Source organism: Engystomops pustulosus, chromosome 8 (assembly GCF_040894005.1).
Source record: "Engystomops pustulosus chromosome 8, aEngPut4.maternal, whole genome shotgun sequence".
In the NCBI taxonomy this organism is placed as follows: domain Eukaryota; kingdom Metazoa; phylum Chordata; class Amphibia; order Anura; family Leptodactylidae; genus Engystomops; species Engystomops pustulosus.
Genome location: NC_092418.1, coordinates 48,623,448 through 48,650,104, shown reverse-complemented (window position 1 = coordinate 48,650,104; position 26,657 = coordinate 48,623,448). Strand labels below are relative to the sequence as shown.

The window sequence follows — 26,657 nt, the reverse complement described above, 5'->3', positions numbered from 1 at the left end:
TAGGTACCCAGTGCTGTCCTCAAATAGTCATAGAATAGTGAATCAAAAAAGGTTCAGGGATTTGGTTGCACTACCTGGCCATAATGCAGATGGTAAACGAAAGGCAATGGCCAAAATATATTAAAACAGGTGCATTGTGTATTATTTTTCTTTGCACTTGCTTTTTGCAAGTTGCACCACATTTAATAGTGTTTAATAGTCCGGTTAGTTTTCAGGATGCGCACACACAGTTGCACCTATTTTTTCTTATTGCACTTGGCTTAATGTTATGACAGAATCGTTGCAAACAAGGAACACACTCCAACCCACTTAAGGTGCACTGTATTATATAGTGTCAAACAAAATGCAGCTGCAACACCATTGTGGCACACAAATATAATAAATACACGTGCAGGCGCCAAAGACAGGACCTGTAATTGACATCATATGTAGACCTCAACTATGAGAGACAAAATGTGAAAACAAATCTAGAAACTCACATTGTCTGAATTTATTTGCAAGTTATGGTAGAAAATAGGTACTGTACTGTATATACTCGAGTATAAGCCAACCCAAGTATAAGCCGAGGCCCCTAATTTTACCACAAAAACCTGAGAAAACCTATTGACTCGAGTATAAGCCGAGGGTGTGAAATGCATTGGTCAAAGCCTCCCCAGTATATAGCCTGCCGATCCCTACCCCATAGTATATAGCCAGCACCTCCCCCCAGTATATAACCTGCCAGCCCTCTGCCCCAGTATAGAGCCAGCAGCAGGGGAAGCCAGAACGGTGAGTTTTGATAATTTTTTTAACTCGAGTATAAGCCGAGTTTGGGTTTTCTGCACATTTTTTTGTGCTGAAAAACTAGGCTTATACTCGAGTATATATTTGGTCAGCTACAAACAAGCATGATTTCTGGCTCTCACAGACCTGTAACTTCTTCAAGAGGCTCCTGTGTCCTCCAATGGCTCCTGTTTGAACTTGTTATCGATATAAAAGACACCTGTCCATAACCTCAAACAGTATCACTTCAAACTCCACTATGGTAAAGACCAAACAGCTGTTATAGGACACGAAAAACAAAGTTGTGGGCCTGCACCAGGCTGGTAAGACTGAATCTGCTACAGGCAGGCAGAAAATGGAAGACGTACTGATAATCTCCCTCAATCCGAGGCTCCTCGCAAGATCTTGCCCGGGGGTCAAAATGATCACAAGAATGGTGAGCAAATATCCCAGAACCACATGGGGGGACCTAGTGAATGACCTGCGGAAAGCTGGGACCAACGCAACAAATGCTACTGTCCGTTGAGGCCACCAAGGGCTCAGATCCTACAGTGCCAGAAGTGTCCTCCTGCATAAGCCAGTACATATCTGGACTCATCTGAAGTTCTGGTTTGAATGTTCTGGAAGAGTATTGGGAGAATTTCATATGGTCAGAAATAACTAAAGTAAAACTTTTCATGACAGAATAAATAGGGCCATGTATGGTGAGATTTTGAGTGCAAACCTCCCTCCATCAGCAATGGCATTGAAGATTAAATGTGGCTTGGTCTTGCAGCATGACAATGATCCCAAGCACACCTCCAGGGCAAGAAAGGAGTGGCTTCCCCATAGAAAACCTTTGGAGGGAGTTGAAAGTCTGTGTTGCCCATCGACAGCCCCAGAACCTCACTGGTCTAGAGGAGATCTGCATGGAAGAATGGGCTAACATACCAGCGACTGTGTGTGCAAACATGTGAGAAATTAACTTTATAGGATAGTTTTATTAATGACGTGTTTTGTGTATAGAATTAGCTGACAAAAAGACTGAGAATGTGAGAAGATACATTGCACATTATAGTTTTTTTTTTTTTTTTATAAGCAGTTAAACTTAATAAACCAAAATATGTAAAAAATATGTATGGCATCAGTCTGTCACCTTTCCTCAGTTTCAGCTGCAGATGCAGTGTGTGCGAGTACTTCTGTAAACTATCAGCAATGTCTCTCTGTAGATCCTTCTTCATTCTGATTTGAGCTGATAGACTGGAATAGCCTAGTTCTCATGTCATTTTAAAGTTAGCAATCTCTCCTTTAGTATTGCCCCAGGATTGTGGGTGCCACATAACTAGATATATCCACTGTAAAATTTAGTTAGAAATAGTTGTATACAAATAATCACATTTAACTGCAACTTTAAATGTGAGCATCTCTGATTCTGTGGCATCTTTCAATCAAAGATTCTTCTCTGTAAAATGACATCAGAAATCTGTTCCTAGGTGCCATGGTTCAGAAGATATAAGCATTTTAAAGGTGCAACTGTCATGACATGTGCTATCCACATGAGGTATGTGTAATCAGGACATACAGTATATAGCTGAATGGCAGTAAAATTGTAGTAAGCGCTAAAAAAAATCCTTGTCCACTAACAGGTTAATGTCCTAGTGGTTTCACAATGCAGTATTCATTTCCTTGTCCCAGATTATGCAGTGCTGTCCCAAATTATCTATCTATATAAGAAATTGTGCAGAATCTAGATTACCCTTGGAGCTCTATTATCATTTTCCCTGTGTTAATAGTTGCAGCGCAGCCTGAAAATAGCAAGTTGTTTAGTGCTGAGTATTAACTGAATCTGTAAAATCACGTGCGTTTGTCAAATGTGAGATTACGTTACACAGCACAAGTAACGTGCACACCATCATATTCATTTACCAATGTGTATTGAGTTACCTTTAATATAACCTTTAATATAAAGTCATCATTGTAGCAAGTGCAGTAATGTATATCATGGAGCAGAAATTACTATTTTAAAAATAAAAGTACGGTATTATAGACTTGGTAGATATCACTTATTGTATATTTTAATTTCTAAATGTTTTCACATGGGGCTGCATTCACATGCTGTGCTAGGATTGTGTTTGTAGCTCATGAGAGGTCTTTGAAGATATGACAATGTAATTTTACATTTATAATCAATGAGGTTGTGGAAGTTCAAAATAAATGTAAGAATGAAGACAATTGAATATACAGGCGGTCCCCTACTTAAGAACACCCGACTTACAGACGACCCCTAGTTACAAACGGACCTCGGGTAATTGGTAATTTACTGTACTTTAGTCCTAGGCTACAATAACCAACAATAACAGTTATCACAGGTGTCTGTAATGAAGCTTTATTGTTAATCCTGGTTCGGCTGGGGTTACAATTATAAATTATACAGTTCCGACTTACATACAAATTCAACTTAAGAACAAACCTACAGATCTTGTACGTAACCCAGGGACCGCCTGTACATCCACCTATCAGAAAAAGTGTTACCAGGGAATCACTTGGGGCTTTGAAACTGCAGGTGAACCAGAACCTGGCTGGACATGATTCTTTGATGTGGCTGCGGAGAGCAAAAGTGTTTGGATCTTAAGAAACGTCAGGACTCATATGAGCCAACAATTACAAAACTTCTAGTAAACAAAGACATAGACAGAGATGGGGTGCATTAAAGGGAAGACACAAGAGGAAAATTAGGGAGAGGGAAGGTAGTTGGGAGGGGGTAGTGGTATCCGCACTCATATTAGTAAGGGACAGCCCTATGATGGGCTCCCTCTTCAGCATTCATTTCTTCCCGTCCAGAAGTCATCCCATGGAGCCCAGATAAGGTGAAACCTATCTACGGTGTTTTGGAGGAGCACAGTAAGATGCTCCATTCTTCGCACCTCCTGTATCCTGGCACATAATTCCACCCGGGTCGGGGGGAGGGGTGGTAGGCTGTTTCCATTTGGCTGGGATCAGACACATAGCAGCTGTGAGCATATGCAGAAGTAGCCTAGAGGTCAATTTCTTCATCTGCGGTGGAAACAGGTTCAATAAGCACTTGGCAGGGTCTAAAGAAAATTTGTGTTTAAGGACTGAGGACGCCACATTGACTACCTTTCTCCAGTATTCACTAATTAGAGGACAGTGCCAAAAGATGTGTGGTACATTCGCTCCCTCTCCTCCACACCTCCAGCATACATCCAGGGAGTCAGGATAAATGCGGTGTAATAAGGCTGGAGTATGATACCAGAACATCAACAATTTGTACTGATTTTCTTTAAACTGTACACATTGGGATGATTTTGCCGCCCTATCCCAAACAATCCTCCAGGACTCCTGAGACAGCTCCCTGCCCAAATACGCTTCCCATTTTCGCATGTATTCGTGTTTTGGGGGGTCGCGTTGGTAGGCCAGTATTTTATATATAGCCGAGATGAGACCTGCCGTGGATTGTGAAAGTGAGAAAGGTTCTTAAGGAACCAGGGTCTTGACATCTGTCCTGTTAGACTGGAGGGCAGACGTGAATTGAAAAGAAAGGATGTCATAGGGCAGTGGTGGCGAACCTATGGCACGGGTGCCAGAAGTGGCACTCGGAGCCATTTCTGTGGGCACTCCATTGCCCGAGTTCACCAAATATGATCAAATCCACCAAATCTTCCTGTAGTCCCAAGCAACTTAAGAGATGCTGCTCTCAGCGCTATTTTAAAGCAACACTTCATTGGCTGTTTGGAACTGCGGGAAAAGTGAGAAGGTGTTGACAGAACTGCAATATCTTTGGAGGTCATTCTGCTGGACCACCATTCTTCCTCTACAGAGAGACCCTGGAGAGAAGCTATAATGAGTCTGAATTTGCCCTCCTTCTTTCCATTGTACTGGTGGGCTCGGGGGGATTAAAAGCCCACTTGGCACTTCACAGTAAATAAGTGGATTTTGTTTGTAGTTTGGGCACTCAGCCTCTAAAAGGTTCGCCATCACTGTCATAGGGGAATGTTGGGATTAAAGGGGAAACGTTTTTTTAGCAAAAGTGGTTTTAACTGTTCAACATATTTATGTAGTTTTATATTTTGTTCCTCTATTCATTTCTATGGCCAGCCATGAACATCAGAAAATAGAAATTGTCCATTTGCTGTACTTTAACTATTCTGACATTAGACAGGCATTTAAATATATGCTCTACATTCTAGCTCCTTATAACCTCAAAGTTCTATGTATCCTCAAATGGAACCTATAGATGTATTAGGCAGAAAGCGTGTTAAAGGGGTATTCCCATTTATCAAGTAAATGTTAATGTATATTGTTTGAATAATGAAAAGTTATACGATTTTCCAATATACTTTCTGTATCAATGCCTCACAGTATTCGAGATCTCTGCTTGCTGTCATTCTATAGAAAGCTTCTATGTTTACTTCCAGTGGACAGAAATCTGACCATGGTCACACAGGTGCACGGCTCGTTATATATCACACAGCTCTGATTACTCTGTATGATCCTAACGAGCCGTGCACCTGTGTGACCATGGTCAGATTTCTGTCCCTTGAAACTAAACATAGAAGCTTTCTATAGAATGACAGTAAGCAGAGATCTTACCTTGAGGAATTGATACAGAAAGTATATTGGAAAATTGTATCATTTTTCATCATACAATCAATAACATTCATTTCCCGAAATGGGAATATCCCTTGCTGCCGAAAGCAACTTTTCACCTTCCTGACACAGCCTACTTCATGTTAGTTGAAAAATTTGGGTGATATGTTTGATGTTTTATTTATGGAAAAAAACAATATTAGTTGAAAATGTGAAAAAATTCTCGATTTTCAAAATTTTCTACTTTTTCGACACATAGGTAATAAAAGCAAAATAACTTGATAACTATCATCTAACAAATGTCTACTTTATGTTGAAGTGTTTTTTATGCATCCTCTCATTTTTGTAGGATGTTATGAGGAAAAATACATTTAAAATAGCATTTTATTGCATTACATAAGTATTTGATATAATAGAAAAAATAGAACTTAATACTTGGTAATAAACCTTTTTGTGCAATTACAGAGGTCAGACATTTCCTGTATTTCTGGACCAAGTTTCCACAGACTGCAGCAGGGATTATGGCCCAGTCTTCCATACAGATCTTCTCCAGGTTGTTCAGGTTTTGAGGCTGTCACTGAGCAACATTGAGTGTCAGCAACCTCCACATATTTTTGATTGGGTTAAGGTCTGGAGACTGGTTACACCACTCCAGACAGTAGACAGTCCTTAGTTGCCCTGGCTGTGTGTTTTGGGTCATTGTCGTGCTGAAAGAGCTACATTTCCACAAACCAATCACGTTCATGTACAGGTAGTAAAATCTGTTAGTAAATCTGCCCCATTGTTTAGAAAAAACACACTTTGTACATAATGCAAGAAAAATATGTGATATGATAGGTCAGTGATGGCGAACCTTTTAGAGCCTCAGTGCTTCAAACTTCAACCAAAAGCCACTTATTTATTGCAAAGTGCCAGCGCAGCAATTTTAGCTTGTCCATTGACAACTTTCAATCCTTCAGCCTCCCAAGGACACCAACACAGTTGAAAGGACGAGGGAAAATTCATCTATCATTGTAGGAAGGTTCTGCAGGAAGATTCTAGGAGTTCTGTCTAGTGAACTTCATTCTGGGGTGATGGCCTGGGTGCCCACAGAAAGGGCTCAGAGTGCCGCCTCTGGCACCCGTGCCATAGGTTCGCCACCCCTGTGATAGGTGATATGTTTGAAGTGTTTTTTGTGCATCCTCTCATTTTTGTAGGATGTTATGAGGCTTTGAACCGATTTCAGTTCACTTTGAGAGGCCTAAATTATAGTAAAACTCCATGAATTATATCATTTTTAGAAACTACACCCCTCAATGCATGTAAAACAACTTGGTTGGAATTTTGTTTACCCTTTAATTGTTTTACAGGGTTTAAAACAAAACCAGTTGCAATTTTGCAATTGCAGTTTTTCATAAAATGTACACATTTTCAGTGGATAAAATACCAAAAAGCTCCACAAAGTTTGATACCCAATTTCTCCCAAGTATTACAATGCCCCATATGTGGTGGTAACCTGCTGTATGGGCACACGCCTTGGCATTTAAAGGGAAGGTGAGACATTCAGAGCAGATTTGCATTGTAACTTTGTAAAGGCTATACAATCTTATTTTTTAAAATTTGGCTTATTGTTTTTGAAAGATTTAGATGCACTTTACAAATACTCAATTTTAGTGGGTCTTTAGCTTACTGATGAGATTTTATTCACTCTGGAGGAAAAGAAAATGTTTAGCACGTTTATGGGGGGCAGTTTACCCCCACATCCCTTACATGCCACGGTCATGTGTGAATTTCGGATCACGGGTGTTGCAGGAGGGTGTCTGCTGTAATATACAGATGACACCCGTAGCTTCTGGTGCCGGCTTCTGAAGCCCGTGCAAGAATCTGGGCGTAAAAGTATGTTATAATGCGGTGAGTCCCTGCTGCTTGTGACATGGTCAGGGCTGTCCGATACATTTTCCCCAAAGGACACACGACTACCCCACTGTGACCCCCGGTAAAGCTCTCTCCGGATTCTCTTTAGTATCAGGCTGCAATGAGCAGCTGTAAGGTGTATGTAATATAGTTTTATTGAGTATCCTATTTCCTATAATGGCTTGTCACAGGTGCTCCTGCTACCCATGTCTGGAGTCGTAGGCGCACCCGTGTATCCCCGGGTTGAGGTACCTCAGGGCGTCAGCTGTGGGGTTACTCACTCGTCCACACTCCAGCGATGGCTCCTGTGCTCCGGAACGCACCTTCCAACCCCCTAGTGCATGCACGCCGCCTTTTGTGAAATTTAAAGGGCCAACGGGCCGCTATTTGGTGCTGGTTGGTCGCTGCTCTGATATGGCCTGCCTCTTACTTTGCTCCCTGCTGGATCTTTGTGCCCTGTTGCCTGAGAAAAAGCTTTGTGGGCTGTGTGGGCACATAGCGTGCTGGGGGCGCTGTGTGGGCACATAGCGTGCTGGGGGCGCTGTGTGGGCACATAGCGTACTGGGGGGGCTGTGTGGGCACATAGCGTACGGGGGGGCTGTGTGGGCACATAGCGTACGGGGGGCTGTGTGGGCACATAGCGTACGGGGGGGCTGTGTGGGCACATAGCGTACTGGGGGGCTGTGTGGGCACATAGCGTACTGGGGGGCTGTGTGGGCACATAGCGTACTGGGGGGCTGTGTGGGCACAGCGTACTGGGGGGCTGTGTGGGCACATTACTTACTGGGAGGGGGGTTGTGTGGGCACATTACTTACTGGGGGGAGGGCTGTGTGGGCACATTACTTACTGGGGGGCTGTGTGGGAGACATTATTTGGGGCGTGTTCACACGTGGCACTAGGTTTGACCTCACTTGCATTTCCAGTACTACACATGTGATCGGTAACAAGCACCTGGTGTTTAAATACAAGACAAATGTGTGAACACAGACTTACAGTATTTGGCGGAGTTTGTTAGGGGCAGCAGCATGATAACACTGCCAGGGAACCAAGATTTAGGGACAATGAGGAACATAAGATGTGGTGATGCTGGGCCTAATGGAGAAGATAGAGGACAAATCACCTGCAGTCATTGTAGGGAACAGGTAGGGATTTTTCATGTGGTTTCTGTAGCTGTATATACAGTCAGTAAAGTTATTATAGGCTTAACCACATGTGAGTGGGTTATGTACAGGAGGGGGCACTACTGTAAGAGTGCTATATATGTATTGGGGTCAGTTCCCCGGATCTTTTACCACCCTAGCAACACCCCTGGATCTCTGTAAATTATACTAAAGTAACCATACAATCAGGTTGGAAAACAATGTTTGTAGCTAGGTTCATTTAGCCATTGTAAGAAGGTTTCTATTTTCTGATTTTTGGCAAGCAGCGTGTAAATGACATCCAGCAGCGGCCCACCTTTTATTTAAATTCTCAGCTAAACATAGAACTCATGAACAGAAGAGGTTCAATTACCAAAAACTAATTAGCAGAGCTACCTCTTAGTTTCACATCTTACAACTTGCTGCTATTAAACCTATGTTTGTTTGTTTGTTTGTTTGTTTGTTTGATTGATTGATTTTATGATTTGTTAGGATACACTTGGGCTGGTTTCTTACCATGCAGTTTGTTGTGATTTTGCTGCGACTTTACAGTGATTTTTTTTTTTTAACTGTCAACCCAATCTAAGCCAAAATTTTCATATGTGTTCAGATTTCTGAATCTGTTTGAAAGGACACCTGTCATCAGGTCTTAGTAACTAATTATGTCTCCACTAACTGTTGGAGCAGCTCACAAGGATTCCATCTCAGCCTTTATCTAGTCAATTCATACATTAATCATTCTAAAATCATCCTTTCTTTATTATGTAAATGAGGCTAGGCACATGGAGAGAGAGTGAGTGATGTCACCCCTGGGGGTGGCCAATAGCACCAGGAGTGTCATTATACAGGCTGTCAGTCAAGCACTGGGGGTGTGGCTGTGCTAAGCTGGACAGCTGAATATGATAATGATTCATGATACATTGGACCCCTCTCAGTTCATTTGCATACAGTGTAAGTACCTGATTGCTAAAGTTTTCGGGGCATTTGGAGGGACAATGAAGGGATAAGGGGAATTGATTTTTAATGGCAGTTGATGAAAATATATTTAGTTTGGTTAATCTGCCTGATAGGTTCTCTTTAAATAAAAAGTGCCCATATTAACCAATGAGTGCAAAACTTTCAGTTAGCAATTTTATGTAAATTTTTTTTTTTTTTCAAAATAGAAACTTATTGGGGAAATTTAACACCTGGTAAAATGCATGATAAATTATATACAGGCAGTTCCTGACTTAAGTACACCTGACTTACAGATGATCCCTAGTTACAGACAGAGCTGTCTGTCCACTGTGACCACTGGTGAAACTCTCTGGATGCTTTACTTTAGACTGAGGCTGAAATGATAAGCTGTAAGGTGTCTGTAATTAAGTTTTTATTGATAATTCTTGTTCTCATAACAGCAAAAGATGTTGAAAGTCCAATTATCACTGAGGCAAAAACCTTTCCTTTTGCCTGAAGATGATAGAGGGCTGATGGATCTACCAGGCTGGATCTCAGGCTAGGAAGAATCCAGCAGCATGACATAGGGTATTGTTGCAATTAAGGTCAAAGGCTTTCTCCAGCTGTGCCAAAACTATTTTTGGCCAGATAACTTTGGAGTTATGCTTTTAGAATAAATAATAATAAATTACTTTTGACTTGTGCAATGACCATGATCGTCACCACTTTAATGTGTTGTAAATAGGTTACTAGGCAACCAACTGGGCAGGGCAAAAAGTAAATTAGAAACCAATTTGTTTTTTTGGAAAACAATACGGATTAAACACAGATATCACACATCCACATTTATTGTGGATGCGCATAAGACACATCTGTCTGAATGAACCCAAATTTTGTGTATTGTAAATTTTTATTAATTCAATTTAACTGTATTATATGCTTTGAAATTATGTGATAATGTGATGTATAGAGAAATCACTGATAAGATACATCTATATATACTCATATGCTCTTGGGGGCTCTAGTGAAGTTCTTTATCACCTATATACTCTGCCATTCATGTCACTCACAGCCTATGCAATGGTATTTATCTGTTAATTACCTTTGTATTGCATGGGTCTGTTTCTTTCAATAACATTTGACCCTTCTCTGTCCTTACTGATTTAATGTTCATCTACGCCCTTCATACTAGTATTTTTTTTCTCTGTTTTGAAAATGCCCCACAGATGTTAAGTCTCCTTGTTTTACAAGCTAAGTTAGGGTCTGGTCTCTTGTCCCCTCTGGGTATACATTTAGTGGTAGTATAGAATGCTTGCATTCCTTGATTGATAGTTTGCATAGCAGATCATATTCTGAAGAATTATGATATATTCTGTTCTGAACAAGTTTGCTTCATTTACACGTTGCATCCTTTGTCCTTATTTCTCCTCTTGCTTGCTGCAGCTCCTAACCCACCTTCATTTTAACACTTCACATAGAAACCCTGAAAACCTTATCAAGATTTAATGTATTCCGTCTTCTCCTCCACCCACAATCCTGAAACATGAAACAAGGATGACTCTGCCTCCCTTGCTGCTTTGTCTTATGACGGCTTACACTTTTCACTCTGCTCCAGACCTGATAAAAGGCAGGGAGGAGGGGTAGGCATACTACTCTCTCCGCTTTGCACTTTCACTTTCCTCCTGTACCCCTTTTCACATTCCCATCCCTTCACATCTTGTACAGTCTTTCTCCCCAGCAGTCACTTCTCACATCTTCAACCTCTCCCTCTCTTCAGGTGTCGTTCACTCTTCTTTCAAGCGTTCTGTTGTTGCCCCTTTACTAAAGAAACCCTCTGTCCAGTGCTAATAACTATCGACCAGTCTCTAATCTCCCTTTAACCCCTTAAGGACGCAGGGTTTTTCGGCTTATTTCTCGCTCTCCAACTTCAAAAATCCATAACTTTTTCATTTTTCCGTGTACAGACCTGTGTGAGGGCTTATTTTGTGCGTAACAAATTTTACTTTCCCGTAATGTTATTTATTTTAACATGCCGTGTACCGCGAAGCTGAAAAAAAATTCCAAATGTGGAAAAATTGAACGTCACGTTCTTGTGGGCTCAGTTTTTACGACTTTCACTCTTCGCTCCAAATAACATGCCTACTTTATTCTTTGGTTCGGTGCGATCGCGGTGATACCAAATTTATATAGGTTTTATTGTGTTTTAATACTTTTTCAAAAATTAAACGAATGTGTACAAAAAAGAAAAAACATTTTTTGCCATCTTCTGATGCTAATAACTTTTTCATACTTTGGCGCACGGAGCTGTGTGAGGGGTCATTTTTTGCGAAATGAGGCGACATTTTCATTGCTACCATTTTGAGGTCTGTGTGACATTTTGATCATTTTTTATTTCATTTTTTATGTTATGTAAAAAGGTGTAAAAGTCGCATTTTGGACGTTTGGGCGCCATTTCCCGTCTCGGAGGTCACCGCCGCCCGTAACCGTTTTTATATTTTGATAGATCGGGCATTTTGGGACGCGGCGATACCTAATATGTTTGTGATTTTTACTGTTTATTATGTTTTATATCCGTTCTAGGGAAAGGGGGGTGATTTGAACTTTTAATATTTTATTATTTTTTTTTATTTTTTAAACTTTTTTTTTTCTTTTTTTTTTCACTATCTTTTAGACCATCTAGGGTACATTAACCCTAGATGGTCAGATCGTTCCTACCATATACTGCAATACTTCTGTATTGCAATATATGGCATTTTTGCAGCACATTCATTACAATGAGCCACTGGCTCATTGTAACGAATCTGCAGCTGCCAGATGATGTTCGGGGGCGTGGCGATCGAAAAAAAGATGGCGGCGCCCGCGCGCTGCCGTCTTTTAAATGCCGCCGGCGACTTTGCCGGCGGCAACGGGGGGGTTAATAGCCGCGATCGGTGCTTACCTGTTATCTCTCAACTAACTCACTAATTCTAACATCTCCAGAATCCACCCATTTCTTATTATTGAAACCTCTAAAATGCAAATTGTTGCTCTGATTCACTCTCAGATGGACTAATCAGTCTCCCATTCACTAAACTTTCTCTAATCCATTCTTAATGCAGCAGCCAGGCTCGTCTTTCAGACCAAACGCTACACGGATGCCTCCAGTTTGTGCCAGTCACTGCACTGGCTGCCCTTCTCCTTCCAAATACAGTTTAAGATAGTCACCCTCATCCACAAAGCTTTGCATAATGCTGCCTTTCCTCTCTCATCTCAGTCCATTGCCCAACCCCAACTCTTTTTTTCCAACTTATATTTTATTGTAACAAATAAAAAACATTGTACCGACTACAAAGTATATAATCAATCACATTTTCCCATAGACATTTAAGAATATTGCATAGGTGCTAATCATGACAGTCCTTATTCCCTATTAGATTCCAGGTGTATAAGTTCGCTTATCCTGTGTATCTTCAGTTTAAATCATATAAGGCATTAGACGCCACGATGTATGCCATCTATAAAGATATGTATCATAGGGTCAGGATGAAAGAGAAGTAGAAAAACCTCAATAAGAATATTGTATATTGAAGAAGAAGTACAATGTATAATGACAATCTCTGTTCTAGTGGATAAAGGCACTACTTCACTCTTTGCAATGCCATAGGGATAAAGGTTGTGAGTTCATATTCCATGTTAAAAAAAAAAAAAAAATTTAATTGAATAGCAAAACATAATAATAATTGCATATGCTAGCTTGGTATTTTGCAGGTATTTTCCCCTTTCTGCCACCTCCAAACTTGCGTGAAAATTTGTTGGCTGTGTTTATTTCTACAACAGGTAGGGCCAGGCATACAGATAAACCCTGCGCAGGCCCTCACCAGATGCATCACCGGATCATGTCCAAGGCAGACACAACTCTTGACGTTCTTTGTTTATTTGTGTGCAAAGCATCTCCAGAACCACTATTCTGCGATGAATAGTTTAGTGTTATCATCAGAGAGCAGATGTGTTGTAGCATGTAATGTATTATGGCATGTAATGGTCCTTCTGGATATCCTCTGTTAGCCTTGTGCAGATATAGGAGTCCTACATGAGCCATATTGCTACACTACAGACAAGTAATAAACGAGGTGTGAAGATGTGACTGTCAATTTCTTCATATTTCAATATATAAATGTATGAAACCTCTCCAGGACGTAGGTTTTCTCATTCACCTCCAGAATAATGGCATGGTTGGGAAGCTCTTTGGTCGGGAAGCTCCCTTTGGTCTGAATATCTAATCTTGATTGTGGCTTATAAATAAGTCAGTGCAGGCAGTAGAAATACATGCATGATTTAAAGGCGGAAATGGGACAGATTCTCTAACACATGACTTGTAATGCTTCATGTAAGACATACTGCAGTTATTGTAGGAATACAAAAATGTGTCTATAATAGATTACATCACCAAGAAGTTACACTTACCTGAGTAGAATAATTCCCTCACAGATACACACCTTGGCTCAAAGCTCAGCAGTTTTTTAATAACTATTCAGAAATTCTGAACTGTTTAAAGCAAATCTGTCACCAGGAATGTAATTTTTAGCTGGCGACAGGTTTCTATAGCCTATGCCTATGTCAGCATTCTGAATTATTTCTTTACTTTACATAACTACAGTATATACTCGCGTATAAGCCGAGGCCCCTAATTTTACCACAAAAACTGGGAAAACCTATTGACTCGAGTATAAGCCGAGGGTGGGAAATGCATTGGTCACAGCCGCCCCAGTGTATGTAGCCTGCCAGCCGCAGTCCCAGTGTATATAGCCTGCCAGCCGCAGTCCCAGTGTATATAGCCTGCCAGCCGCAGTCCCAGTGTATATAGCCTGCCAGCCGCAGTCCCAGTGTATATAGCCTGCCAGCCGCAGTCCCAGTGTATATAGCCTGCCAGCCGCAGTCCCAGTGTATATAGCCTGCCAGCCGCAGTCCCAGTGTATATAGCCTGCCAGCCGCAGTCCCAGTGTATATAGCCTGCCAGCCGCAGTCCCAGTGTATATAGCCTGCCAGCCGCAGTCCTAGTGTATATAGCCTGCCATCTCCTGCCCCAGTGTATATAGCCTGCCAGCCCCCGCCCCAGTGTATATAGCCTGCCAGCCCCTGCCTCCATATGCAGCCGGCCTCCCGCCCCGTCGTGCAGCCAGTTGATTATTATACTCGAGTATAAGTCGAGTTTGGGTTTTTCAGCACATTTTTTGTGCTGAAAAACGTGACTTATACTTGAGTATATACGGTAATACACATTACCTGGCTCCATTCAGCATGTGGTGAGTCCTGGGGAGGGGTAGCTGTTGCCTGTGTGTGCCTGTGGATTCTTTCTCTACTCCACATAATCTCTCCCTCCTTTCCCTACCTGCTCACTGCACAAGACAGGAATTTGGGAGGGGTGAGGGAACTGCATGACTGTGGAGGAGAGTAGACTGACAATGGCTGCAGCTGCCCCTTCCCGGGGACTAACCACATGCTCCTCGCAGGGAGCCAGGTAATGTGAATTAAACTTTATATAAACCACTGTTTCATTGGCTAATGATTGCCAACAAAGAATGCCGTCAAAGGCATTTCAAAATCAGCATAGTATAGACTATTGGAACCTGTCACCAGCTAAAAAGGACATTTATGGGTGACGGGTTCGCTTTCAGGGATGTAACTACAGTGGTAGCAATATATATATTATGCTGCACATTGTACAGTATGATGTGTATATATCATATATGTGATATATATGCTGTATATGTGTATATACTGTATATGTGTGTGTATATGTGATGTTTATATGCTTTATATGTGTGCGTATGTAAGAATGTATAAATGTGTGTTTATGCGTGAAGAACTGGATGTTTATGTATATAGGTATTTAAATTTGTGTGTATATATAAATGTAATATGTATATTTTTAAGCGGGAAGGGGGGCCCTATTCAGAAGTCTGCTATGGGGCCTTCCTCTTCTAGTTATCGCCAAGTTTGCTTTACATACCATGAACATTACGATACCAAGTTTACAGTTTTGTAAACTTGGAAAAGATTGAAAAGCTAATCTAATGGGATAGGGCCTAACTTGCTGATCAGTGGGGGTCTCGGTGCTGAGACGTCAGACAAATGGAGTAGACGGCCGCACAAAAATTGTGCTGAAAAATTATACTCGAGTATATACGGTAGATGTCTTTAATTGGATTCATGTATTATGGTGAAGACTACACTATGGGAAATCATTACTAAAATAGAAAATAACTATTTTGTGTGTGCCATTTCTTATGATTGGATACATTTGGATTGAGAATCCTACATAAAGCAGCACTATCTTAGAGTGTGCAGTTTCTATTGGGACAACATGTCTACACGTATGTGGCAGATGAATTCCACTAAATGTCAAAGCTCAGATGAGAATACCCCCTTTAGTTATTACGTTGCTTTTGTGTACATTTGATACTCTGATGGATATCCCTGCCTTTCTGTTTATACTTATTTTTATTCATCATTTGTTAGGCACCGTCTCTTTTCCTGTAGCCCTGAAATAACCTGTAACCTTTCAGTTTATTTGTTCACTTCAGTCCTGTGGTTTCATTGTTTCCCTCCTGCGGCTTTGTCGTTCAACCTCCTGAAGACTATTTTCCATCCTGTGGTTTATTGTTTCCCATTTGTAAGTTTTGCTTGACAGTAGTGAAGTTTTCAATTGTATTTTCCCTATTTCAGGAACATAAATTATTTTTGTTAACAAAATGTATATCTCTGTTCACATTTAATTATTTGTGTGAACATTGACTTGCTTTCAACATAATCCACTTTAATAGAAGAGTAACTGAAATACCACTTCTTCTTGGGAAAGTCAGATGTTGCCCAAACTATTTTATTTTTGTGCCATTGTTCCAGGGATAATGATTACACCCTAATGTCCAAACTTTTGCGCCACCCACTTGAACCAAACGCTGTATTTATATGAACGTTTCCAATGTTCTCCTCTGCAAGGTTGTGATTCTTCTTATATGTTTTGAATCAAAGTACAATCAGGAAATGTGACAACTTGAGATGAGGAAGTCATTATGTTCCCCACCCAAGGTTTTTCCAACAGAACTTGTGGTTGTGCAAAGAAAATTCCCCTAATGACACATTTAAAGGGGCTGTCCACTTTCAGCAAATATTTGATATTGTTTGTGTAAGGAAAAGTTATCCAATTTTCCAATATACATTCAGTATCATTTGTTTGTGATTTTCTCGATCTCTGCTTGCTGTCCTGCTATAAAAACTTGTACACCTGCATATCCGTCACATGTACAGTTTTCTATCCACTGGAAATAAGCACTGAAGCTTTCTATAGCAGGACAGCAAGCAAAGAACTAGAATACCGTGAGAAATTGATACAAAAAATATACTGGAAAATTGGATAACTTTTCCTTACACAAACCATATCAAATATTTCCTGAAAGTGGACAACCCCTTTAAGCATGTCTGCACAAATGTTATCAGCAAATTAAATCCAACATGTCTGCCATTGTACATCCCTTATCAGTGTTCACTATTTTTGCCACCCCCCCCAATTTTTCTTTCTATATCATGGAGTGGTCGGTGTCCCAGAAAAATTTGGTAGGTCCTCATAGGTATGGTGTTTAAATCCCCCGAAGAGCTGTTGTGACCATAGAAAGCTGCAGAAAGTGTTAGGAATTCAGGCTGTAGATCTTTGCAATCATACTTTTTATATAGCTGAAATTAGGGCAGTGGGGGAGTCTAGAAATGTAGTGGATTGTAGGAGCAGCCTGAAAGACATAGGGCTTTCAGTACACAGCATATTTTAACGTGTTTTTCCATTATTGACTACCACATGGTATAACTAATATGTATATATGTGTGTGTAAAATATACATACCCGTATTTTTTGGACTATAGGACGCACCCCAGATTTAGGCTTCCAAATAAAGGAAAATATATTTTACACCAATTAAAATATCCCTGTTGGTCGAACTAAAGCACAGCACACACAGACATACATTTATAGAGACAGCTCTGCATCATCCATAGTTACAGACTCAGCTCTGCATCATCCATCCAGATACACACTCAGCTCTACAACATCCATCCAGATACACCCTCAGCTCTGCATCATCCGTCCAGATACACACGCAGATCTGCATCATCCGTCCAGATACACACGCAGCTCTGCATCATCCGTCCAGATACACACGCAGCTCTGCATCATCCGTCCAGATACACACGCAGCTCTGCATCATCCGTCCAGATACACACGCAGCTCTGCATCATCCGTCCAGATACACACGCAGCTCTGCATCATCCGTCCAGATACACACGCAGCTCTCCATCATTCGTCCAGATACACACACAGCTCTGCATCATTCGTCCAGATACACACACAGCTCTGCATCATTCGTCCAGATACACACGCAGCTCTGCATAATCCGTCCAGATACACACGCAGCTCTGCATAATCCGTCCAGATACACACGCAGCTCTGCATCATCCGTCCAGATACACACACACACATACCTTCCCCATTCCCCTTCTTCTCACCCTGTCCCAGCGTAGCATGGCAGTATCAGACCTGTGGTGATGTAAGAAGCATGTGATCAGTCACATGATGCTGACATCACCGTAGGTCCTGTACCTGTAGGCAGAGGGGAGAGCAGTGCGGAGGCTCCTCTCTGGGAGATCGGGTGCAGCTCTATATCAGGGCATCACCCGATCTCCATTACAGCGGTCAGGAGGGTCTGGCAGTGCTGGATCCTCCTGACCTCCGGTCTATAAAACGCAGGCACTTTTTAGCAAGATTTTTTCTTGCTAAAAAGTGTGTCTCATAGACCAAAAAATACGGTATATATTAAATATAATATATTAATATAATTTTTTTTTTCACAAGCGCATCTTCTGTGGTAGAGTTGTATTTTCTAATTGTCTTAATTTTTAGGGTGTACAGGTGGTCCCCTACTTGAGGACCCCTAGTTACAGACGGACCTCTCTGCCCACTGTGACCTCTCTGAAGCTCTGTGAAGCTCTCTGGATGCTTTACTTTAGTCCCAGACTGTAATTATCAGCTGAAAGTTGTCTGTAATGAAGCTTTATTGATAACCCTTTTTCCCATTACAGCAAAAAACTTTGATAATCCAATTTTCACTGGGACAAAAATATTTTTTCTGGAGCTATACTTATAAAATATACAGTTCTGACTTAAATACAAATTTAACTTCCTAAGGAACCTATCTGGTACGTAACTCGGGGACTGCCTGTAATTAACATAATGATACAAATGCATTAACTATTTTCTGTGGGGTAAGGAATAAAACCGCTATCCACTTGTTTTTTTTAAAGGAACCTGTCACAAGGGACCTAATTTACACTAAAGACAGGCTACAGAAGCCTATCACACCTGCAGTGCAAATATGCCTTTCTGCCTTCTCTAAGCATTAGCATTACAATAATTACACTAATTCTGTGTTTTAACTTCTCTGGCTTCCTGACAAAATCTTCTGTTCAGTCCCAGGGGTTGGGCTTTGGTCTGGCTGCATTTCAAAAAACAACATGTGACTCCTTAGCTCCCAGCCCCCACCTTTTGTGCTCCTTCACATGAAAAGAGCTCAGAGTGTGCTGACCTGGCAAGTATGCTGACCTGACCAAGTGGGGGAAGGAGGAGCTATACAGGAGCACAAATGGTGGGGACTGAGAGCTGAGGAGTGATCAGGACAGGCAAGTCTTATGTTGTTTTTTGAAATGAATACAAACCAAAGCCCACCCCTCCTGGGACTAAACAGAGGATTTTTTCATGAATCCAGGTAAGTTAAAACACACAATTATATTGTAATGCAAATGCTTAGAGAAAGCAGAAAGACATATTTGCAATGCAGGTGTAATGGGCTTCTGTAACCTGTGTTTAGTGAAAATGAGATCCCTGGTGACAGGTTCCCTTTAAGTGTTCGTTTATGCTTTTTTAAACAAGAAAAATGAAACAATAGAATAGATCCTGAATACAAAGCACAACATGTGTGGTGTAGCTCGTTTTTTCCTCCGTGTGTAGCAAGCAACTATACTCAAGGCATAGAAATATAATAAAGACGAAGATTATCATAATAAGGGCAGTCAATCAAAATTAGATATGGCAGAACAGAATGTTGCAAGAACAGACACATTATTCACAACCATAACATTTATATGCACCCCCCAGCAACCAGTAACCACAGCCCTATTAACAGTCCCACCAACACCCTAGTCTATATACAACACCCCCACTCTATATAAAGCACCCTACCCAATCATACAGTCTATATACAGCCACAACCCCCCCATAACTCTATACAATCTCCCTAGATAATGTGTGTTGCAGTTAATAAAATAATAAAATTAATGCTTACCGGCTTGTTCCCACGTCGCTGCCATCTCTTATTCTCGGACGGCGTGTGATGACGTAATCAAACACAGCCTCGGTCCTCCACACTGTATAGACCTGGGCAGACAGTCGTTTTTAACACAGGTGCTATTGATATGGGGAGAGATGGGGAGCGCAAATAAAGTTTATTATTTCCGCCCTGCAGAGGTGTGATATGCCGTGTACTCTACTGTACCGTGTACAATCTATTTAGGGTCTTTGTTTCCTTCTATGATTTTTCCTCTAAGTTTTAAAATGATTCCTTTTATTAAGTGTCATTGTTACCCATAGCAACCAACTGTGCCATTTCACACCCTTTAAATATTTATTCTTCTCCATGTATTTTTTATAGTTTACCTGAAGATAAGGAGAGCCACTGGTCGACATAACTTCAAACAATAAAACACTGCAAGATCAGAGGGAAAGTCCCAATGCATTGTAAAGTTACTGTACACATTGCAATGTTGTATAGAAGACATGAAACCATAAAGTAAGTGGCTTTCTTTTGAGCACAGTCTTTTTACTGCATAATCTTCTAGTGTTCATTCATTTTTATACATGTATCTAATGAATAGTTCCAAATAGTTGTCCCCCACTAGAGGATGCTTGAAGCATATGGCTTTGACATTGTACATAGAAATAAAATATTAAAAAGTAAACTCCTAAACTTTCCCTTGTGTTGGCTGTATAAAATGTCCATGTAATGGCTGGTATAGCTGGGGCTATAGCACATAGCACCTGAAAAACGATTAAAACAAAATTTGCCCTCTAAAAGCCAAGTGATTTGGCCTTTGGGCAAAGACAGGAGGAGGTAAGTCTCTGTCCACTTTACTGCTGCTGAGAATAATGCAAATAAGTTTTCCAAGGTGTTAAATGGAAAACAAAACCTCCTTTTGCTACCTTGAAAAGCAATCCCCTTAACATCAAGTATGACCTACAAGAAGTCTAAAAACATGATGTGGGATTAAGCCAAACCAGTATATCTATCCATAAGGAACAGACTCCCAACTGTAGACATGACTGTTTCGACCTGGTTGGGTCTCCTCAGTACAGTGTAGGGAACTGATTTGGCTGTGTGAGAGGCTATTGACTAGGATCAGACAGTAGGTGTTCTCCTTAAGGAGACAATGCCAATTAAGGCCACCTTAAAGGCATGTGGAGGCTTAAAGGTAGCAAAAGGAGGTATTGTTTTCCATTTAACACCTTGGAAAACTTATTTGCATTATTCCCAGAATTCCCTAGTGGAGCATCTATGGCTTTAAGTCTCCACATGCCTTTAAGGTGGCCTTAATTGGCATTGTCTCCTTAAGGAGAACACCTACTTACTGCTGCTGAGGAAGATGTCTGTCAAGTAGCTTAGAACCAAAAAATGCCTGTACTGGAAAGAAAATGGTGAGAATCACAGTATGATCATCCCTTTTTGTTTGGTATATGACAATTTGTTAAAAATCATTATGAAATTTTTTTTTACTGCTTGGAATTGTTGTTGCAGTTTTTAAAATGGGGAAGTTTGTCTTTCAAAGCTCCTATAATAATACATTTACCTGTAAAATAATTGTTTCTAAAATTGTGTTTGTCAGAAGGACTATATATCCGTGAGCTTAAAAAAATGGTAAAAGCAGTCCAATGGTAGATATACATAGTTGTTCAAAAGCTTTACATTGTCCATTGGAGTGCAGATACATTTATTCCCAGGGTAAAAATCTTTCCAGCATAAGATTTCACAAAGCTCAGAATTGCACCACAATAGTGTATAAATATGAAACTCCCAACCTTTGTCATTAAAATTGTATTACTGTTTCTAAAATATATGCTATATAGATATGCTATAAATAGCTGCGGGTTATAATTCATACAGTGGCAGCAGTGATCACTGGATGGCAACCCCCATCTGCTTCGGATCCCATACCATGGTAGCACCTTGCAGGCCAGCATTACATTGTTCTGATACAGGTCAGTGTGTAATGATGTGTGCTCAACGCCAGCAGCGTGTGGGGTATCAACTTGCACGTAGATAAAGAAAGTACTACGTATAAACTAGTATGAGCATATATTAAAGGATACACTATCCAGCTGAATATAGAGCAACGGCCATCAGGGAGATGAAGGAGGTTACATTTGCTAATACCAGTGTGTAAATTCTAGACATGTGTTGCAACAGTTTCGTAAAGGGATCACAAGAGACTAATGAATCCTTCCTGCATCTCTTGGCTTTATAGTCTTTTTCGGAAAAGTGAAATGTTGTGAAGGGTAATGGGATTTCTCATATGAGGAAATTGACACATTAGATGTGATCTGAATTCACAAGTGAAAAAAACTCTTTAATGTCTAAGGATCACACGCTTCTCAGTTTTAACACTAACTCAAAGTTACTCCTTTAGTTTCATTGAGTGAACCAACTGGCTGTCTGCAGCCACCACTAGAGGGAGCTTAGTTGTAAGTTGCTATTGAAATTAAAGGGGTTCTCCGGGTGTTAACATAATTTCTCATATGGTTTAAAATCTAAAAACAAGCAATAAAGCAATAGGCTCTATTTATGGGAAATATGCTGTTCTGAAGATGTAATAAAAATTGTTTTACCAGTCCAGGTCTCCTCCGTTTACCCAAATCCCAGGTAACAACCTGTAGTTTGCTACAGGACTTGTCGGTCATGTGCAGTAGGGGCTATGGCGCTGCAGGCCGCTCGCTCATGTGTTTCAATTGTGAACATGCCTGCACGCCACATCGAGCTGAGAGCACACGGACATCAATTCTCTGCATTGTGCACACTCAGGATTGGATGGCACGCCGCCAATTACTGAGCAGCACTTATCACGAGCATGCTGCTCTTATGGGTGGTGCGCAATGCATCATGGGACTTGAAGTTCCGAGGAGCCACGCCGACGCCATCTTGGGAGGAAATAGACAAGATGACGCTGTAATCACCAAAAATCTAAATAGGTAAAAAAAAAGTTCAAAAATTAGGGTATTTCAAGAAATACACATATTTCAAATATTTCTTAAAAATCTATCCAATGCTCCAAAAGTTTTCTGTTCTCTTCGGGGCTGGTTTAATGTGAGTCACACATGGTAGAGAAGATCAACTTAATTCTCCTCCCCTCTGAAAATGGAGATTTTATACGATACTACAGTATATGATAGTCAGAACGGTTCAATACCAGGTTTCTGTTACTTGTGGTACTGAATGACTTCCACAGACTCCTTATATCTGTCTGCAGGTAGCAGTCATTGGGCAGGGAATCCTTTATGGACCACCTCATCAGGGTAATATCACAATCTGCTCATATATATGGTGTCTCTACATCTCCCAGGGCTTCCCCAGACACAAGGTCTCTTTTTAATGCAATTAAATAATTTTTTGCCCAGCCCTGGATTTGAACCCATAACCTCCACACTCCACCTGCCACAGAAATGCATGACAGAGCCTTTATCCACTAAGCTGTAGGCTTATTATTATTATTAGTAAGATGGCTATTAGTGAGATTATTATTTATTATTATTATGGAGATTATAATATATTAAGCATATAATACAGTTGAAAGAATAAAAATGTATAAGACAAAAAAATAAGGGCTCATTCAGCAAAAAATGGGGATGTACGCCATTCATTTTGTTTTCACATATGCATAAAAAGCTGATGGGTTTCTGATCTACTTCGTGCCCTGCCCAGTTGGTTGCCTAGCAACATTTGAAGAAAAAACACTCTGCGTACAGATGTCATGCATGTGTCGTCCATTTTTAACCAGAATAACCTTTAGAAGACATATACTACACTGTCAAAAAGTACTAAAGCTTCTCCTGGCAAATCACTGGTGACCAATCAATCAATCACTCAAATATTCCCTTTTTGAACGTTTTTGCACACATTTTGATCTTTGGCTATTACGGTGCCATCTGTCACTAAAGTTGTGATTCCCAGGGAATCTGAATCTGCAAAAATACATGGGGGTTCCCATTAAAGATTTTTAAGTTGCCTCCCACCCCACCTTAGGGTGTAGGGAGCCGTGTTTTGTATCATTGGATAGACTACAGGCGGTCCCCTACATAAGAACACCTGACTTACAACCCATAGTTACAAACGGACCTCTGGATTTTGGAAATTTATTGTACTTTAGCCCTGGGCTACAATAAACAGCTATAACAGTTAACAGAGGTGTCTGCAATGAAGCTTTGTGGTTAATCCTGGTTCATATGACAATCCAACATTTTTAAAATCCAATTGTCACGGGGGTTACAATAATAAAGTATAGGGTTCCAACTTGCATACAAACTCAACTTAAGAACAAACCTATAGAACCTATCTTGTATGTAACCCGGGGACTGCCTGTATTGAAAAAGATTTGACACACATTTTTACTTTTTCGATCTGATGTGAGGGTGAGATGATGAGGCTGCTGTGATGGGGCAACAGATAGTTTTACATTTATACATCTACAATACAGACTGACAATTTATTTTTATGAATGATTTGTTCTTTTCTTTAGATTATAAAAAATATTAGATTTTCCCTTTAGCGGTTTTAGGAGATGTATTGCTGACACAGATTTCTTTACTTTAACCTCTTCACGCTCCGTGACGGATATATCCGCCATGGAGCTGTGAAGGTTGTATGAAGAAGGCTCACGGGCTGAGCCTTCTTCATACAGAGATGGGCTTTGCTGCATATCGCAGCAAAGACCCATCGCTATCACCCGTGGTCGGCGCTTGCACCGATCGCGGGTGTCAACCTTTTCTTTGCCGCCGGCAAAGTCGCCGGCCGCACTTTAAATTTGGCGGCGCATGATCGGTTGACCCGAGGATACATGGCTTCTGCATATCCATTACAATGAGCCTGTGGCTCATTGTAATGTATAGTGAGCAGAAATGCCATATACTGCGATACAGTAGTATTGCAGTATATGGCAGGAGCGATCAGACCATCTAGGGTTAATGTACCCTAGAGGGTCTAAGAAATAGTGGGAAAAAAAGAAAAGTTTAAAAAATGTAAAAAAATAATAAAATATTAAAAGTTCAAATCACCCCCCTTTCCCTAGAACTGATATAAAATATAATAAATAGTAACAATCACAGACACATTAGGTATCACCGCGTCCCAAAATGCCTGATCTATCAAAATATAAAAACGGTTATTGACGGCGGTGACCTCCGGAACGGCTAATGGCGCCCAAATGTCCAAAACGCGACTTTTACACCTTTTTAGATGACATAAAAAATGTAATAAAAAATTATCAAAATGTCGCACAGCCCTCAAAACGGTAGCAATGAGAACGTCGGCTCATTTCACAAAAAATGACACCTCACACAGCTCCGTGCGCCAAAGTATGAAAAAGTTGTTATTAGCGTCAGAAGATGGCAAATTTTTTTTTTCTTTTTTGTACACATTCATTTAATTTTTGAAAATGTATTAAAACGCAATAAAACCTATATAAATTTGGTATCACCGTGATCGTACCGAACCAAAGAATAAAGTAGAGGTGTTATTTGGAGCGCAGAGTGAAAGTCGTAAAAACTGAGCCCACAAGAACATGACGCACATGCAGTTTTTTTCAATTTTTCCACATTTGGAATTTTTTTGCGGCTTCCCACTACATGGCATGGAATAATAAATAACATCATGGGAAAGTAAAATTTGTTATGCACAAAATAAACCCTCACACAGCTCTATACGCGGAAAAATGAAAAAGTTATGGATTTTTGAAGATGGAGAGCGAAAAATTAGCGAAAATACCCTGCGTCCTTAAGGGGTTAAGGAAGGCACAAATTGTTTCCACTCTAGCCTGGAGGACACTAGGTGTAGCAATATTTTACCTCCTTTCAGAAACTTCATTTAGGCTTTATTTTTGGCTTGATTTGCCATTCTTTATCTTGTTTAAAGGGGTTTTCCACGGGATAGGGTCTAACTTGCTGGTCAGTGGGGGTCTCGGCGCTCAGCAATTTCCATCAGCTCCATAAAGATAAAAGGAACAGAATGGTCATGTGCGGCCATCTGCTCCATTAATCTGACGGAGCACTGAGACTGATCGGCAAGTTAGGTCCTATCCGTGGTTAGGGCCTAACTTTATTTTGTGGGAAAACCCCTTTAATTCCTTCTCAATAAGCCTCCTTCTTTGAACCTCTTACATTGAAAAGTTGAGTCAGGAATGACACCAGTCCTATTTCTTCTCTTCTTCTGGACCTCATTTCTATCTCCAGCTCATATTCCAGTCCCCCCCCCCCCCCCCCCAAGTGCAAATGTCGAAATCCACTGTCAAATCTGCAGGATAAAGTGAAATTATGTGGATGCAAGTTACTGTGCGGAGTTTAGTACGCAGCATGTGATTGAATGCAATTTACTATTCTGCTACCATAAATGGTGGCGACTGACCCTCTGTGAACTTTTCCAGTTAGTTTCTAACCTCACAGTTCATTTATCTTCTCTCTTCTCAGAGTGTTAACACTCCCTACAAACATGGTTATTCTGTTTAGAAATTAGCTTCTTGCTTTTTTTAGTGGCCCTACAAATATAATAAACTGGCCATTAGTTTGTTCTATCTGATTTCTTTAAAATCGGTCATCAAAGATAAAAATCAGGGGTGTTATTTTCCAGAACAAGTCTATTAATAATCCTACAGCAATAGAGGATTGGCCCAATAATTGTTTATAAGTTTTATATCAAAACAATGATAAGTTTATGAACCGCCTATATATAAAATACTATAAACAACAGAATCAAGACTTGGTTATCAATTATTGGGCAAATTCCCTATTGTTGTAAAATGAGTACAGGCGGTCCCCTACTTAAGGACACCCGACTTACAGACAACCCATAGTTACAGACGGACCCCTCTGCCCCATGTGACCTCTGGTGAAGCTCTCTGGATGCTTTACTATAGTCCCAGACTGCAATGATCAGCTGTAAAGTGACTGTAATGAAGCTTTATTGATAATTCTTGGTCCAATTACACTAAAAATTTTGAAACTC

At 40.6% G+C, this 26,657-nt stretch overlaps 1 protein-coding gene across 5 annotated transcripts in view; it reads left to right on the top strand.

The window, feature by feature from the left end:
- The window catches only part of HECW2 (HECT, C2 and WW domain containing E3 ubiquitin protein ligase 2), a 129,395-nt gene that overhangs the window by 8,127 nt on the left and 94,611 nt on the right, over window positions 1-26,657 (top strand). For all 5 annotated transcript variants that reach the window (XR_011849374.1, XM_072120866.1, XM_072120867.1 and 2 more), the window contains exon 2: window positions 20,049-20,186. The gene's annotated coding sequence lies outside the window, so the exon portion shown is untranslated. The remainder of the gene's footprint in view (window positions 1-20,048; window positions 20,187-26,657) is intronic.